This window comes from Scardinius erythrophthalmus (genome assembly GCF_964197995.2).
Source record: "Scardinius erythrophthalmus genome assembly, chromosome: 14".
Taxonomy (NCBI): Eukaryota; Metazoa; Chordata; class Actinopteri; order Cypriniformes; family Leuciscidae; genus Scardinius; species Scardinius erythrophthalmus.
Genome location: NC_138234.1, coordinates 8,768,660 through 8,788,477, shown reverse-complemented (window position 1 = coordinate 8,788,477; position 19,818 = coordinate 8,768,660). Strand labels below are relative to the sequence as shown.

General features: G+C 36.4%; 1 long non-coding RNA gene across 1 annotated transcript; it reads right to left on the bottom strand.

Annotated features, from left to right (window-relative positions):
* Positions 1-10,107: 10,107 nt before the first annotated feature.
* On the bottom strand, positions 10,108-12,291 carry LOC308701902. The gene is made up of 3 exons (XR_014031533.1): positions 12,218-12,291; positions 11,873-11,996; positions 10,108-10,272 (listed from the first exon to the last, which is right to left on the bottom strand). It is a non-coding gene; the product is annotated as an uncharacterized lncRNA (long non-coding RNA).
* Positions 12,292-19,818: the final 7,527 nt, after the last annotated feature.

The window sequence follows — 19,818 nt, the reverse complement described above, 5'->3', positions numbered from 1 at the left end:
GAAAATTCTGTCACCATGTTCTCACTGACATTAAGTTGTTCCTAAACTGTATGAGTTTCTTTCTTCTGCTGAACACAAAAGAAGATATTTTGAATAATGTTGTTATAACCAAACATTTGCTGATCCCCATTGACTTCCATAGTATGATAAAAACCATATGGAAGTCAATGGGGTTCATCAACTGATTGATTACCAACATTCTTCAAAATATCTTCTTTTGTGTTCAGCAGAAGAAAGAAACTCAAACAAAAAATTATTGCAATCTTTTGCACAATGAACATACAAGGGCAATAACATCCCAACAACATAAAATTAAATATAATAATAAACAAATATAATAGAAAAGAAAAAAGAGAAAGCAGAGAGAAATTCAGATAACCACAAACAAAGAGTTACATATTATTCAAAGATTAGATTTAAGGCTTTAAAATTATTTTTATTTATTTATTTATTTATTTATTGCTAAATAAACAAGTGTAACGCTGTAGTCAGCAGGCACAAAGACGAGTACATGTTCAGTAATGAAACCGAAACTAATGCCGCGTTCCAGGCAACCTGTAACCCGTGTTTTTCCAACTCGTAACTGGGAGTACATCGATCTAGTACGAGTTCACGGGTGGGAAGTCACGGGTTTGACTGCCGTTCCAGTGCACTTTCACGGGTATAAGGTTGGAAAAACACAGGTTACAGGTAGGTTGCCTGGAACGCTACAACGTCGTGAGTCGTGGTTTGAAGTCGTGATTTACGTGCTCAAAAACCTGCCTGGAACGCAGCATAAAGTGGAGTAAACAGAAGATACAATGTCAAAATAAGGGTCCACATAATATAATAACAGAACATAAACGGTAACCTGACAATAAGCTTGTTAGGCCATTGTTATATAACAGTTAGTTCCAATCCTCGAATTTCTGCTGATATTTCACCAGTATCGAGTAGGGGGAGGCTGCAGACCTGGGGCCTCATTTATAAAGCTTGCGTACGCACAAAACGGGGCTGAAAACATGCGTACACCAGTTCCTGCGCAAAAGGTGGGATTTATAAAGAAAAACTTGACGGGAAAATTTGCGCACCTGCACGCAAACTCTGACCCATGCGTACGACCGTTTTGGAGATGGAGCACTTTGGCGACACCGATGGTGAGCTGGAGTTAAATGTATTTTTGGTCACTTTTATACAGAAAATCTAAAAAAAATTAAACATATACAGAACGATTATACAAATACAATTTCAATCACCAAGCCTGTCACTTGAAGCAAATATCCATTCCTTCTTAAATGTCCGCGGCAGCGAGCGTGTTGAGCCGTTTAGTGAAACTGACGCAAATAACAGTTTAAATAAATAAAATACTTCTGATATAAACATTTATATTAAATATGCCATTCAAATAATAATGGAGTTAAACACTTAAACATGAAATCATTACTGAAGTTACAATTTTTTTTTTAAATTCAATCATTAGAAATATTTGTCGTGGATGCGATTGTTTTTGAACACTTTTCCTGTGGCGTGCTTTAATCTTTTAACCACAGAGATAATTGCTTATCATGATAATACCAGATTGTCTGAGAAAATAGTTTCGTGCAAATAATGCCCAAGGCCTATCTGTTTCTATTAAAAATATAAATCAATTAAAAATACAATTCGGCAAGTGGAAAAGATTGAGAAAAACTTTCTCTGAAATGTATTTTACACTATTTGATTTATGTAGGCTATTCAAAAACAAGGCAAGGATAGACAACTACTTGATTTGTATTAATGTAATGTTTATTGTACCGTTTATATCATTTGCATATGATTATTCATCCACGTGATAACTTAAACGTTATCACGTGGATGAATAATCATATGCAAATGATATGTAGATGAGGATCTGCATAGTAAAACTAGGCGTTGTAAGCTCCATACATGGTTATTTCGGGTGGAGACGCATGTACGCACAATCTTCCGCTGACTGGGATTTATAAAGTGAATTCTGCGCAGGTTCTGGCGTACGCACGGTTTTATAAGTCTGAATATTTTTTTGCGTACGCCATTTTGGGCTCTCGGGCGCACGTACACTTTTAGTAAGGTTCCTACGCACAGTTTTATAAATGAGGCCCCTGGAGCCGGTAGATCTACGCCCCAGGCAGTTTTACGCCCCAGCAGTTTTACGCCCCTGCTGTTCCTGATGCGTCCAGTAGGGGGAGACAGTACAGCGACACGAATTGAGGTATATTAAATAATCTAAGTTATTGTTGTTTAGCAATGATGCAACATTTATTATTTATAAACGATTAGCTTGATAGAGCAAAAAGTTCTGGACGGTCAGGTTGATGTTCTGTCTGGCTTAAACTTAGCTAAGCATGTGTAAGTTTAGCTGCCCTAGTCTTCTCTACTCATTTTCCAAAAAAAAAAATGTTTTTAATTTTCATTTGTTGCCTGTCTTTATCTTGCGTGAGATGGCCTCTTCTGGTAAGACTATGTTTACTCCTTTCTGGTTTGAGTTGTTTCTTATAAATGAGATGATCTAACTATCTAATTTATATCTAAATGTACATTTTTCTTAAAATAGCTTACTGATCTGGACTAAAATGTAGGCTGTGTGCACTTAATGTGGGATTTATCATACTCTGTCAAGTTCTCTTTAACTTGCATCCCATAAAGGTGTGTGTTTGCTTTAGCTACTTAAGGAAATGAAAATCTCTCTCTCTCTCTCTCTCTCTCTCTCTCTCTCTCTCTCTCTAAACTTGAAAACTATAATAAACACCCATCTCTTTTTTTAACTGCATTCCAAACCAATAGCTTCTCTAGTAAATAAATGACTTACAGGGAAATACATGGACATGTTTTTTAATGTCATTTTCAATTTTCTCTGCACAGTCCATCATCAGTGGCCAAAAGAAATCAAAGTGTCTTGACACTTTTTCCAAACGGCCTGTGCCGTTGTACTTTGAAGATCAGGAGCAAATTGATGCAATCCACACTCACCTGACATCAATTCTGGGCAGTACACCCACACACACTGTGACAAGATCAAATTCACCATGGATGTCCTTTTTACATTTTTTAATGTTTAAATTATTCTATTTTTTAATGAAATACCCACAGATATGAAACTCAAATTAAAAAGGCAGTTTGTGTTCACTTTCTTTTATGTGGTCTGTGACTCTTTTATGTGGGTCTACAGTGATTCTGCAGGGTCTCCAATGTCTTATAGTTTATCTTATTTGCTTTGGTGCATTTCTCAGATCACAACTGAAATCACATCATCTTGTCACTTGTGCACATCATAAAAGCAATTTCTCATTCTTTTATACAAATTGCAAATGCTTCAGGAGAGCAGGGGCGAAAGTACCATTTTTCATAAAAACATAATTTGAAAAGATGATGTTTTAGACAGAGATATATTTTTGCTGTGGTCAGTCACTCACAAGTGTGGTCTATCAATACCAGGTGGTATTTTTTAAAAATGTAGAAGGACTTCAGTATAATTTCACTTTGAACTTAAGACTGCTCATGTTACTTTCGACCCCGTCAGTTGGGACGAAAGTAACACACAGGTGGGTCAAAAGTAACACAACAATATACAAGCTATATTGTTTGTGTTACTCTTGTTTTTTTTTTTTTTTTTTTTTATTAGCCTAAATATACCTGAGTATATGACCTTGTTAACATGTAACTGCAAACATATTTTGGCCTTTATATTTGCAAAAAATTGTTAATTTACATTTTCATTTTAAATTTCAGTTTCATCAATGTTTCAAATAACCCAACAGTACAAACTTGAATTGTTTAGAATATTTTTTTTTATTGGCAATGTCAATCTATTTTATAAAATGTGTTTTCAACATGAACAATATGAAAATTAAATTAAATTACCATAATATAAATTCTCAACATAATGTAACAATAGTCATGTTTCCATAAATTTTTTATGCATAAATTTAAAATCTGCATTAAAACATCAGGATGGAAACCCTGCAAATACATAGGTGGAGGTGGAAAAGCTATAAGGTATGGCTAAAACCTAAATGTGACTAAGGTAAATGGAATGGTGTCAGAAATCAGCTGATTTAAATGTGAACGCCCTCTCATAAACATCTGGCTGAATCAGACCTCTATCTGTCTTACTGACCCTCACTCTTGCCATGTTCTGTTGGTATAATATGACATAAACATGTTTTAATAAATGCTGCAACACAGAGAAAGTCACCACATTAGCAGCGCGACAAAAGAAACACTTGTTTTCACTATAGCGGGACAAAAGTAACAAGTGTTACTTTCGTCCCGACAGGAACTCCTGACGTTTAAACCCGATTTACTTTTATACTGAAAAACTCTAACAAGGCAAACTTCAGGATGTGTTACAGCACTTAATAACATGTAGATTGATCATTACTGTTTGACATGAAACGAAAAACACATCTTGTAATTAGAAAAAAAGTACCGCTTCAGTAATTTACTTATCGAACTCGAAAACTGCTTACTGGACCTAACTGCGGGAAACGACGACGAAATCACGTGATATTTGGCAGCTCCGTCAAGGGTTGCGTACTGAACGTGCTGTCATAGCTTGAAATGCTACACTGTAAAGAGGTTGCTGTAAATTTTACAGTAACTTACTGGCAGCTGGATGCCAGTAAGTTACTGTAAAATGTTTTACAGTATTATTACTGTATTTTCACTTACAGTATACTGTATCATTTACTGTACTTGCATTTACAGTATTATTACCGTATTTTCATTTACAGTATTAGTATTGAGTTTTTTTTTTTTTTTTTTTTAATGTTTACCCCACCCCCCCAAAAATCACAATAACTCACAAACATTTGTCCTTATAATATTCTTTTTAATCGTTGAACATTTTGTTTTAGAAGTACAAATTACAAATATTGACCTTTAGGAGCCACTAGCTGAAGAAAAAAAAGGCAACATCTCCATAGAAGTCCATAGAATTAATCTCCTGGGGACCAAATTTGTATCTGTAGCATGGCAAAAACGTACACACACTGAAAGGCAAAACAGGCCTTAAAACAATAAAATACACTGCATGAAAAGTGGGATTTTCGACAGTTACCGGCGCTGTAGATTGTCGTGGAAGTTCAGGTTTACGACTGCAAACGGCAATTTACAGGCAACACTGCAAACTGTCGGAAATTGTCGGAAATTGACGTGGGACTTGCTTGCCCCGTGACCCCCCTCCCTCTAATGCTTTAACATGTAAATGAGACTGCTGTGAGCTTTACAAATGCAAATGAGGGTAGCAGGGGGAGTTTTATCCCAGGTGACTCAAAGGTATTAACTTAATTCAAAAAAAAATACAATATTTATTTATAACGCAAAATTAAAAACAGCCAAGGCTGACCAAAGTGCTGTACAGGGCAATAGATAAAATGCAGGGCAGAAACAGGACAATTAAAAAAAAAAACTGTAGTTGTGTCAAGGGGTATTAAAAGTTTTCAAGGATGTTTTGAAGATGGAAATTGAGGGAGCTAGTCTGATATAGAGGGGTAGACTGTTCCAAAGTTTTGGGCCTGCAGTTGCAAAAGTGCAGTCGCCTCGTTTTTTAAGTCTGGATCTGGGCACGATGAGAAGACAGTGATCACTGGATCTCAAAGTACGAGATGGAGTGTACGGGCAGCGGAGATTGGTCAGATATTGGGGGGCCGGTTTGTTAAGAGCTTTATACACAAATAGTAAAAAATTTAAATCAATCCTGAATGTGACAGGTAGCCAGTGGAGTTTGAATAAAATAGGGGTGATCGACTCATATTTGCGTGTCCCGGTGAGAAGTCTAGCCGCTGCGTTTTGAACTAGCTGTAGATGAGAGAGAGAGGCCTGAGATAGCCCAAAATAAAGTGAGTTACAATAGTCTAAGGCCATCCTTAAAAATATTCTTGTTTGCCGTAACCCGACCGACACTGTCAGTTTAGTAGCCTATCGACCCAATTATTTATTTTTTCCCCCTTTTAGTCCGACCGACTTGCCGGCTAAAACTTGTGTTAAGACCGACCGCTTTTTTGTAACTCTTCAAACAACTAATATAAATGCAATAAAATAATATTAGTTATTAAGTATTGTGAATATAAATTCCGTAGGCCTGCATACAAACATAAGCTATAGCAGTGTGATTTTTATTTCAAAATAAGAGATTTTTGTTTAACAGTAACACCAGTGACACAACTCCAGGGGACCACTACTTTCATTATAAATTTTATAATATGTATTCTGCATTTTTTTTTATATATATATCATTTACATAATATACTTGATATTGATATTTTAAATGGTGTAAAAATCTGTTATTGACCTCAAAATAAAGCATTTTCCCTCTGTACATGACTGTGGGGACGAGCACTTCTGTGGTGCTTGAAATTCTATATAATTCATAAAAATCAAATATTGCCACATTGATGGCTCAAGAGGGTGTAATTGTTCAAATAACATATTGTTTTATTTTAAAATGTAAAGAAATTGTAACCCTAAAGTGTTTTTTAAGTGTAATATTTCTGTAAAGGCTAGGGACAGAAAAATGGACATTTTCATAGAATGACCCTCTTACATTTTAGCTTAAATTGATATATTTAATGAAAGTAGCTAGATTAGTTACTATGTGTCATTAGCAATAGCCAATGTTATGTAAAAAAGACACAAAACCATTTATTTCAACAATTAATTTCAATCAGGCTTTGCCACAAAGGTAAAATGTGCATTCCATGCAAACAGCATCACAATCTCTTAGAGCCCAACCACTGTGCATAATACAACATGAACAGAAGATTGTATTTGACTCATGCTGCATACACATACGCAGTGACAAGAATTATGCCTGCTGTACATATAGAGTTACAACTACGATTAGAGTTGTTTACATAAAATGTACCTCGTTTCTATTTTGCATTAAAAATGTTTGTGGCCCCTTTAAGAAATCCCTCTCTTCTCGCGATACTATTCACTTGTGCTGGACGCGTGCGCGCGACCAGAGAACGGCAGCCATTTTTCATTGTTCAGGAGAGCTCCATGACGGTGCGTGCATCGATCGGATTCTGTGTTATACGTTCTTCTTTCTTGGTAAATATTACTCCAATATCTTTAATATGCACAAATAAGTTGTGAAGCGAAGTTAAAAGAACATTTGATGTGTACATTTTTGTTTATAGATTTATTTGGAGCGCATGTGTGACGAGTGAACCTCGTGGTGATCGGACGGTAAAGGATTGGGTATGTACGTTTTATGGTTTATGGGGGAAATTACTGATGGCATGTTTATTTGATAAATCTGTTAATGAGTTGAATCTATATTCTGTGATTATACAGTATAACTTTATGGTTAAATGCATATTTCTGGTTCCGCATGGCATGATTAAACGTGGGTTGTGGCTTTGTTAAAGTGCTTTTATTTCTCTTGTAACTTAGGCCTAAGTTACCTCAGCCACTGCCGTATTCCAGTTTGTGTTATCGTATTTAATTGTAACATATTTTGGTTTGGAGAAATCAATTTAAATCTGACCAGTTGCAGTGTATTACACTGCATTTCAGTTTGAATTGAGTTAAGTATTTTGTGGATTTGGGCATTGATCCACTGGTTAAGCTTTTTGTGACATTTGATTGTCATCTTCAAATTTACTGTAAACTGTTTCTACAATTTCTTTTTTTTTTTTTTGCTTTTTTTTTTTTTTTAACTAGTGAAATTTTTTTTTTTCTTGTGAAATCTCTTCGAACAAGGCAAACTTTTTTCTTAATCAGACTTTTATCTGTTTAATTGTGCTTCCATTGACCGCTGTCACTTATTTTAAACAGCAGTCAGAATAAAACCCCAATTTCAAAAAGCATAGTTTGCTTCCGGTGTGTATTTCTGCAATTTCACCCGGTTGCATTTTTTCTCCTTTGTTTAATTTTACTGTGACTTATGTTGTTCTTATTAATTTTACTGTGACTTATGTTGTTCTTATTAATTTTACTGTGACTTATGTTGTTCTTATTAATATCACTCTCAATTAATTGTTTTCCAGCTGCCTTTAAGACATATTACACGACAGTGCGCAGGAGCTTCAGGTACAAACAACCAGATCTTGCATTGCAGGCGGAAGCTGTGGTGAATTCAGCTCGGAGTCGAGCGAGAAGAAAGACGGTAAGATTTATTAGATTAGATTTGTTTTTGGTCAATGTGACTATTTTTCAGGTGCATTAATAGATGTGTGTTGTCCATACGCAGTGCATTGCGCAGTACTGATTGTCTTTATTGGTTTTAACAGCTGCTAAAAGCGAGACAGAGTGTGCTAGCTGAGGATGAGGTGGGCCTTCGGAAGTGTGCTACCATAGACCTGATGTCTGATGAGGAAGATGGCATCGTCGGCGGGGTGTCTGGATGGATTGTGTGACCTCCGTCCTGTCGCAGCCAGGAGCTCACCGAGCTCTGTACCACGCTGCAGTCGAGATTAGAGGCGACTCCAAAGTACAGGGCAACACACCACAGACGTCTGCAAAATGGACCGAATTCAGACAGAATGCCGCTAGTTACCTGCAGCTGTATTTTGTCAGGCCTTGTGAAATGTAAGAATATTCAGTTTTTCATGATTTCATCATAAAGCAAGAGGTCATGGGATTGATGGCTATTATTTGTTTAATAATTGTAAATAATCCTGTAATTTACAGGAAGCAGTATGCCATCTTCACAACTCTGAGACAAATTGTGGGCGCTACGAACTGGAGCAAGGTAAAAAAAAAAAAAAGAAGAATCTTACATTCTTTTATTTTTTTACTTTCATAAAAACTTACAAACATTTTAAAGGTAAGATTCAAAGAATATGCTTTCATTCTCTTGTATAAGAAAATAGATCCGTTATAGTTTACGATCTTAATCATACATTTTGTTTCCATAGAGTAACCTCGCCTCATAACGAGGGCGTAACCTCACATTTACTCAGAGCTATGTCTGCAAGTCCAGATTTTCATGACGACATTGTAAGTAACTTTTACTATTTTCTCCTTGTTTCATTTTACTGTGACTTGCGTTGTTTTTATTCATATCACTCTCATTTAATTGTTTTCCAGCTGCCTGTAAGACATACTACGAGACAGTACGCAGGAGCTTCAGGTACAAACAACCAGATCTGGCATTGCAGGCCGAAGCTGTGAAGAGTTCAGCTCGGAGTCGAGCGAGAAGAAAGAGGGTAATATTTTTAGTCAATGTGACTATTTTTCACGTGCATTAATAGATGTTTTGTGTCCATACACAGTGCATCACAGTACTGATTGTCTGTATTGGTTGTTTTTACAGCTGCTAGAAGCGAGACGGTGTGCTAGGTGAGGATGACGTGGGCATTTGGAAGTGCGCCACCATAGATCTGATGTCCGATGAAGTTCAACCACCAGCCAGGAGCTCAAAGAGCTCTGTGCTACGCTGCAGTCGAGATTAGAGGCGACTCCTAAATACAGGGCAACGCACCACAGACGTTTTCAAAGTGGATCGAATTCAGAGAGAACGCCGCTAGTCACCTACAGCTCCGAAGATGAAAACAGACACTGAGCTTCCAATTTGTTGTGTGTGCAGATGATCTATGCTTTGTACATAGGTGTATATTGTTTTGTGTCTGTGCTAATAAAGCTCTTTCTTTGAATAAACAGCATGTCCCTGGCAAATTTTCCATTCCTTTATAAATTCATGTCCTTGATGGTAATAGTGTAGTCCATAGGTTAACAATGACATGAATATACCACAGAATGGCATATTATGAATATAAAAAAATAATTTATATATTATTATTTATATGATTATTATAATTTTTTGAATTTTTAATGAGCGAGGGTGACCAATAGTAACAGATCTGCCAACCAATCACGAGTGATTTTTCTTGTTTAAACCACGTGGGTTCAACCAATAGTGAGTGAGGAAATTCAAGCCTTTCTCTGGAGGGAGCTGCTATTCATATGGTAATTAGAGCCATTCACACCTCCGGCGCGAGCGCTCTGCATACGTCATGGTTCGTTTCCGACAATATTCGGCACAGACGAACGCGACGTTCACAGGCTGTAAATTGTCGTTAACTGCCGAAAATTAGGGAGATTTGCGGCCGTTTACGGGGTCGGAAATCCCAATTTTCATGCAGTGATACAGTCAAAGTCAGTGTTGTGTTGTTACATTTCAGTAATTTTGCCAGTCAAAGTTGACAAGCTCTCTGATGAGAAACACTGAGGGTTTCAGGCTGATGCTTTTCTTTGGACCTTTCCAGATTTCCATCTGATCTGTGCCTTTGGTGTTTGGTGCCATCAGGGTTGACTCTCAGAATGAACCTGCAAACACAAGCAGGGAAAAATATATAATTTTTTCAGACCGGTGTTGGCAGAATTTTCCCTAACCCTCAAACTTGATGCTGCATGTACTTTTAATAAAAGCACTACATCTGATTCTGAATCCACCTACAGTAGTGGTGGGGGAAAAATCGATTCTGTTCAGTGTCGCGATATTTTGCGCACGCAATTATATTGATACAGTAGCGCAAAGTATTCCAATAAAGGTTATAAGGCTGTGACGGTGGCAGTTTTTTTTTACCACTGCGGTGGTAATGGACCAACTACCTGCAGTGGTTGGGGGGTTATTATGAAAATTGAAATAAAAAAATGTAGTTTATTCGAGCAAAAAAGTCTTTATTTGAGCAATTCCGTCAAAGAAGCAACACAAAGCCTGTAAAGCATTCAAATACATATCAGTAAATATTAGAAACTTACATAGGCTAATAGAAAAGTTAAATCTATATATATAAAAAAAAAACTTTCGTTTAATACTTCCACACAAAGACACGTGATTCCACATGAAGCCATACCGCTCTATGCTTTGAGAGGGATGACACGAGGAGGAAAGAGACCATCGACCTATTTTCTGATATCTTCATGTTTTCTACTTGTTGTAAAAGGTATGAAAAGTGAATTTAATCTTCCACAAGGGCAAGACATTTAAGCTATGTTTGAAATTGCGCTGCCAAAGAGAGCGAAACTAAAAATCAAATAAACTTGACGCGCCGTACATGTCTAATAACAAGCAAAAACTGTGTTGAAATGAATCTGACGTGCAAGTAAAAATGTAGGCTATCTGTCCTACAACGTTTTTTTCTACTTTACCACAGTAAAGAATGTGAATGTAATAGGCCTAAATAAAAGCGAACCAAGGAAGAAACGCTTATAATCCCCTTCGAAAATCGAGACGTAAGTGAAGATTTTGGGGAAAAAACAAGGTATTACATGCAGGGATGAGTCACAATTTTTGGATATTCGATTAGTTTATTTAATTATAGAATTATAGTATATCGAATAGGTTGTGTAATTATTCTCTAAAATAAAATCTCCATGTGTTTGGTGCTAATGCGGTGGTGACGCGTTCATATAATTACGTTCTGTAATAAGGTCCTGTGTCCTGAATGTTCAAGGACAAAGTTTTTGCACTAGCCTCCAGTAAATGTGTAGAAGATGTTCACAGATTTAATGTGACATTTGAAGTGAGTTGAGCAGTCTTATTTTTTGTAATGTCTTTGAATAATATGGGGGACATGAATCGCAATATATCGCAGAATCGAATCGCAATACTTGCTGTATCGCAATGTTAGGAAGCGCAATAATATTGAATTGTGGCCCAAATATCGCAATACTATCGAATCATAAATTTTTTGCCAATTTCCACCCCTAACCTACAGGGATTACCCCATAATACATTACATTAAAATCATTAAGCTTCATTCTTTTTCAATACATTCCTGTAGCTTAGATTTCCAGGGAATGGATAATTTAAATTAAACTTAATACAATGTAAGTTGCTTTGGATAAAAGTGACTTCCAAATGCATGCATGTAAATGTAATGTAATGTAAAAAAAAAAAATATATATATATATATTGGTTTACCTGATTCTGCATTCGACAAAATAGACAGCTAATGCTGAAGAGTCGTCTGTTAGCAGTTGTAACTGGATGATGATTCTGCCCTTCATTGTCAGCATCCATGTTTTTGCTTTGAGAACAGACTCTCCTGAAACAGACAAAGTCACAGCAGCCTTTTAGTGTTATAGTTTACAGAAAAAACTAAAATACAATAAGTTAACAGAACTTATTACTAACAACAATAACATGTGGGGTGAAGATGAGGTAAGATATAATGTTGTATGGTGTTTATAGTTTTTAATCAATTAAACAACATTAAAAATATTAGTTAGCAAAACTTTGCTATATTGATAATGGTATATTGCTAACCCTTTCCTCCTCCTTCTCCTCTTCCTCCTCCAACGTCAACCCGTTCTGTGTATTAGTGGAGAGCGTCAGCAGTGATGTACAGTCCGGAGGGAATGGCCGCTGCAAATTCAAAATAAAGAACAGAAAAGAACATGTTTGCCTGCTTAACTAATGCATACTTCAGCTAATTTAGTTGATGTCATCTTACTCACCTGTCGATGTTATCACCATTACGAAGGCAATCACAAAAAAGACTCCAAAATACACCTCCGTGTTGGCGCAGCCATTTTCGTGAATAATAACCGGTTATTTTAGTAAATTATACGGAGGAAAAACATACAGACATCACTCGGTATTCTGTTGGACCGGAACCACCTTTATTAGCATATATCCATTTATGGATAGCAGGTCACATACACGTGACACAAGTGAGCAGTATGAGGGCACACATTACAAACTTTAACACTCCGACATATCAGACGACATAATTCAGACCACAAACTTGAAAATAAAACAAAAGATGAAATTAACAATGGTGTTGGATAAAGGGTTAGTTTACTCAAAACTGTAAATTCTGTCACCATTTACTCACCCTCAACTTGTTCATAACTTCCATTAAATTATTTAATGTGCTGTATACAAAAGAAGATATTTTAAAGAACATGAGCAACCAAACAGTTACTGGTCCCCATTGACATCCAAAGTATTTTTTCTATTATAGAAGTCCATGCGGACCAGCCACTATTTACCAACATTCACTAGCAAGGACCACGCCACAACTGCACGGAATTAGCTATTAGCTTTGTGAATGAATGAGGGTCGAAGGAAAAGGGGAAAGATGTTAACGACGGATCTCCGTCTGGCTGATCAGGGAGTCTGACCCGGGAGACTCAGAGTGGGGGCTTCGTTTCGGTAGTCAGTAAGCTGAGTTACTTGAAGACCCCCCTGGATGCAGCCTGGAAGTAAAATTGAGATGTTAGAGATTGAAGGAGAGAGGATTGGGGTCGGGGGGAAGTGGGATGGATGGATGAGTTGGAAGGGGAGGGGTGGGTGGGGTCGAGTTAGAGGTTGAGGATGGATGGATGGATGGATGGATGGATGGATGGATGAGTTGGAAGGGGAAGGGTGGGTGGGGTCGAGAGCTAGAGGTGGAAGGGTAAGGGTGGGTGGGGTTCGAACAAACTGAGAAGAACGGTGTGGTGAAGGTGGGTTCGGTGTATATATATATATATATATATATACAGACGGGGAGAGAGAGCTGATTAGTTGAGGCGTGGTCCTGCTCCCGAACTTCAATTAACTTATTAACTACATTTATTCAAAATATCTTATTTTATGTTCAGACGAAAGAACTTCATGCAGGTTTAGAACACGTTGTGGGCGAGTAAATGATGACATACATAATTTTCTGTTTAAGGTGTAACTTACTACGTTATCCTGAGTTTTACTCAGTATTTACGTTGTACATCTGCCAAAAAGTTGTGAAAGAGGAGACAGAACATACCAAAGTTATTATGCTTCTCTGTTTAATAAGTTTACTTCGGCTAATTTAGGTGAAGTTGACCATACCCAGCAAGCAATAGCCGTCTTTTCAACGTCTGGGTTAAATATAGACCCGATATAGTCCGGCTATGTGTAACCCACTTTTAGCCCAAATAACATTTAATCTGGATAAATGTATTTTTTTCCAAAATAACTTGTGAGATGTATGATATTCCATCATGTAAGCAAAGTCTACCGTGATTACAAGTTGTTTGGTTTACTTTATTTTAGGCTACATGTTATAGGCTGTGCGTAGCCACGATTTAGCTCGTATTCAGACCCGGCTATGCGTAACCCACTTTTAGCCCAAATAACATTTAATCTGGATAAATGTATTTTTTTCCAAAATAACTTGTGAGATGTATGATATTCCATCATGTAAGCAAAGTCTACCGTGATTACAAGTTGTTTGGTTTACTTTATTTTACATGTTATATGTGTAGGCTGTGCGTAGCCACGATTTAGCTCGTATTCAGACCGGGCTATGCGTAACCCAATTTTAGCCCAAATAACATTTAATCTGGATAAATGTATTTTTTTCCAAAATAACTTGTGAGATGTATGATATTCCATCATGTAAGCAAAGTCTACCGTGATTACAAGTTGTTTGGCTTACTTTATTTTAGGCTACATGTTATATGTGTAGGCTGTGCGTAGCCACGATTTAGCTCGTATTCAGACCCGGCTATTGTAGCCCACTTTTAGTCAAAACTGATTGTAGTTTTTTGCCAGGCAGTGCATGAAATGGTTGATATTCCATCATGTTCGCATTGGTATGATATCTACAAGGTTCAATATGTCATTTCACGACATGGTCGATCTGTAGTCACGATTTAGCTCCCAATTGGACGGCTATATGCGGTCTGCTTTAGCCCACCTGGCGAAATCAAAGCAATCTGGTCTACGTACGGCTTGGCTATAGCCCAGATTCAGACCAGCGATATAGTATTATATTACTCTTTTAAATGTTTTCGCTCACACAGCTTAATATGTTTTATGTCAAACATTCATACACAATCTTCGATAAAAAATCAAATCAAATGCAATTGCATTTCCCAACCGCTAGATGGCACAATCGAAACACTACTGAGACATGTCTACTGGGACTACTGGCATTGCGCGACTAGATCACTTTAGCCAAATTTCGCGAAAACATTTCCGCCATTTTATTTTACACGAGGTAGCTGTCGGAGAGCAACGGTCTGAGTGAAAATCTGACCATTTATACTTCGATCTTGTAAGTATGCGTGTTATTTTTGATATGTTCATTGTTTAAATTAGTTAGTTGTTATAATGTGTAGGAACCGTGACATTTTAACATTAACATTGCAGAGTACTATTTTTCTCCAAAAAGTTAACGTTACCTGCACGTGTTATTGCAAATGTATAAATTCAATGAATGTGTAGCATGAAACTATGAAACTTATCATTACTATTTTTTTTATTATTAATAAGATACCAGTGTTTGGTTTTTAAATTAGAGTTGATTTAAAGCAAATTTTGTAAGTACTTTAAATATAAAATTTAACAGCAGCATAGTGCAACATGAAAAGAAAAAAAGCATTAAGTCTTGTTTGTAAATAATTAAAATATGCAGCATACATTCAGTTTTCAGTGAATTTGTTTCAGATATAAATCTGAATGCTGCTTCTCCATGTTTTGTTTTGACTTTGGAGATATAAAAGTAGCTGGCTACTGTCCCAGATGTCCTGAGAGGTCTGCTCTGGATGGTTCAGTGCATCAGAAGATTAGAAATTTACTTTGGCCTTAAAATGTTACTTTAATAACCAACTGTAGTTTTTTTTTTATATTAATTTTTTGACAGACAGATAGCCAGTGTAAAAACCTCAGAACTGGAGTGATGTAATCCACTTTATTTGATTTAGACACTGTTTATTGCAAATTATCCTGCAATCAGTCAACAAAGTACTTGTCAATGACTACCATTAAATGTCTTGTTACCAACATTCATCAAAATATATATTTTTTTGTGTTTGTTCAACAGAAGAAGTGAACTACGCCTATAAGTATCTTTTTATGTTTAGATACTTATGTTTAGTATCTTGATTATGGCTTACAGCTTATGAAACCCACGAAATCAAAATCCCAGAAAATTAGAATATTACATGAAATCACACAGTAATTACACAGTGATACCATGGTCATTGAACCAGGTTTTGGTTATTTTGGCAGTGTGGGCAGGTGCAAATCCTGCTGGAAAATGAAGTCAGCATGAAGTGCTCTGAAAATGTCCTGGTAGACGGCTGCGTTGACTCTGGATTTAATAAAGCACAGTGGACCAAAGTCCTCTTTTCTGATGAGAGCAAATTTTGCATCTCATTTGGAAACCAAGGTCCCAGAGTCTGGAGGAAGAATGGAGAGGCAAACAATCCAAGATGCTTGAAGTCCAGTGTGAAGTTTCCACAGTCTGTGTTGGTTTGGGAAGCCATGTCATCGGCTGGTGTTGGTCCACTGTGCTGTCCACTCAACGCAGCCATCTACCAGGACATGTCCAGAGCACTTCATGCTTCCTTCAGCAGACAAGCTTTATGGAGATGCTGACTTCATTTCCCAGCAGGATTTGCACCGGCCCACACTGCCAAAAGAACCAAAACCTGGTTCAATGACCATGGGATTACTGTGTAATTACTGTGTGATTTCATGTAATATTCAAATTTTCTGAGATTTTGATTTTGTGGTTTTCACAAGCTGTAAGCCATAATCATCAAAATTATAACAAATAAAGGCTTGAGATATCTCACTTTGCATGTAATGAGTCTATATAATGTACAAGTTTCACTTTTTTAACGGAATTACTGAAATAAATCAACTTTTTGATGATATTCTAATTATATGACCAGCACCTGTATGTGTGTGTATATATAGCCTATATATATATATATATATATATATATATATGCCTTGTACAGAATTGTTCAATACGCGTATCGTTACACCCCGTATTGCATCACCATTACGCGAGCAAAAATGTTCAATTATTGATATTAATTTATTTATAATATTGATATAAATTATTGTCTATATTGATATAAATTATATAGTCTCAATCTATATTCTGTTAACTCTATATTGGCCAGCTCTAGTGTGCATCCTAGCAAAAGTGATTGACTGTAATTAGTTAAATGACTGTCAACAATGCTTTTCTTGAGCAATAATTCTTTCCTTTTTCTCATTTGGCAGACGCAGTGATGACCAGCTGTCCATCAGCTACGGAATGTGAAATAAAAAACGTTATTTCAAATCATTTCAAACAAGCTCCAGGGAGGGCAGGGGGTGGGGGTTATGGATCTAAATAAACAGTTGTTAATTAAAAAATTTAATATCTTAATTTGTTTTACATATTTTTCAAATGTTTTATTTGTTCATTTTTATGTTTGAATGTTGTCTATATAATTGTTCAAAATAAATCCCTTTATATTCAATTAGTTTGGATGGATTTTCATTTTTGAGAACCTGTTATTTTTGAGTGAAAAGAATCCTTATGCCTCATTTTGTTGTCTATTACATGTATATGTAGTGTAATTGATGACTAGTCTATTAGACGTCTATTAGATTTTCACTGACAGCCCAAAATCAGCCTTGTTTTAGCCTAGACCCAAATTGCCTGTCTATTAGACGTATATATGTAGTCGTTTAATAGTGGTCTAATTGATGACTAGTCTATTCTTGGGCTATGGTTAGACGTCTATTGGACGTATAAATATAGTCGTTCAATTCTTGGGCTATGGTTAGACGTCTATTGGACGTATAAATATAGTCGTTCAATAGCTGTCTGATTGTCTATTCTTGGGCTATGGTTAGACGTCTATTAGACGTATATATGTAGTCATTCAATAGCTGTCTATTCTTGGGCTATGTTTAGACGTCTATTAGATTTTCACTGACAGCCCAAAATTAGCCTCGATTTAGCCTAGACGTCTGGGCTGTGTTTAGACGGCTATTAGACGTCTATTAGACGCGAAATTGCTTGCTGGGTAACGTTAGTAATAATAATATACATTATTTGTGATGCGATCTGGGAAAACCCACCACATGGTGAAATTTTACCTATTACAGGTTTTGATATGGATGCTGGTATCAAGCCCTTTCCAAATCTGTTTTTATTTTTATCATAGCTTCCCAGCAAACACAGAACGTTGGCACAACGTAGCCAACCTTCTAACAACGTTTTAACAACATGGCCAAAAGGTTGCTATAACTACGTTGTGTGGTGAAGTTGTTACAGCGTTGTCACAATCAGAGCCGGATTAACGCAAAGGCAAACTAGGCACGTGCCTAGGGCCCGATTGGCGGGATGGGGCCCAGACAGAGGGACAAAAAAAAAAAAAAAAAAAAAAAAAAAATTAAATGTCCTATCTACAATTTATTTCAAAATGTAGCCTATTAATCAACTAAAAATAGTGACGATGTTTATCTTAACCATAGACTGTTACATTACGTCACATTAACGCCAGCCCATGACTGTAGAGGCGCCAGCCAGTTTAGTCCGAGGGGACGTCAGAGGCGATCAGAGGCGGTCAACGAACGCATCCATCAGGTGCTGAGTGCGAAGCAAAAGCAGAAATAGGCACGCAAAGAAGCACAGCTCGTAATGCAGGTCATCGATTTTGGTGTGATTGCAATGTATTTTAAATATAAACTTGTGGGCTACTGTAGATCAGCGTCATTTCTGGAAAAACCATTCACCGCTTTATGAGTTTAAAAGAGCGCGCGAGCGTCATTAACGTGCCCAGACGCGACGCTTTGAATTTGCGCGTACAATCAATGAATAACATCGCGTCCAGAGCTGACTAGTAAAAAAGCTACAAAAGTAAAAGACAAGACGTTTGTATTCAAAGTTAAAAAACCAACACACTGCAACATTTTTAAATGTTTCAAATAAAGGATCTCATATCTATGGGTCTATCTTCTATATTCTGATGCTGATGATTAGATAATACCCTGACATCATAGCCTATAGGAATATTAGTTTAGATTTTTTTTCCTGCTCAGTAGCGATCGTGTCTTTCTCTTCCACTTGATTTGTGTATAGCATATTTAAGGTAGCAATGCAATACATAATAACATATTACTGATATTAATAATATGACAATATCTGCAGTCAATATTGATTAAATGGGAGGGAAAAATCCTGCCCATAACGCAGAAAAATGATAAAAGCACGTTCATGATGTTCATCTACTGAAGTGGTATTCTGGAACTGTGAATAAACTGAATAAAACAGCAAAATAACAACAATAACAATAACATCTTCATTAAACAAAAAAAGAGATTAGCTTAGATAAAGTTTGATAGGCTACCAGTAAAAAGTCTGGACCCATTACTATTTTTAATGTTTTTGAAAGAAGTTTATTATTATGCTACAAGCCTGCATTTATTTGATCAAAAATACAGAAAAAAAAACAGGAATATTCAGCAAGGATGTGTTAAATTTATAAAAGTGATATTGAAGACTTTTTTAAAACAACTTTTTAATAATCAAAGAATCATGAAAAAAAGTATCACATGTTATAAAATAAATATTAAGCACCATTTCTAACATTTGATAATAAATCAGAATATTATAAAGTTTTCTGAAGGATCACGTGACACTAAATTCAGCTTTGCATCACAGAAATATATTTTAAAGTATAGCCTAGTAAAATAGAAAACCATTATTTTAAATTGTAATAATATTTCACTATATTATTTTTCTGTATTTTTGATCAAATAAATCCAGGCTTGATGAGCATAAGAGACTTCTTTCAAAAACATTACAAATAGTAATTTGTCCAAACTTATGTACTGTGTAAGTAAAAATATACTAAATTTAAAATTAAATGTTGTATAAATAAAAAGGTTAGGAATCATATTTGTTTCAAGTGTGTTTTATTGGGGGTGGGGGGCCTCCAACATGAATTTTGCCTAGGGCCTCCAAATGTCTAGATCCGGCCCTGGTCACAATGTTGACATTAAACCATCGTTCAGGGCCATTGCTTAAGGTTGTGCCTAGGGTGTCTTGGCAACCACTGGACTACATAATGTACTCGTCACTGCCCTGAAGCGGGAAAATCAGCCTT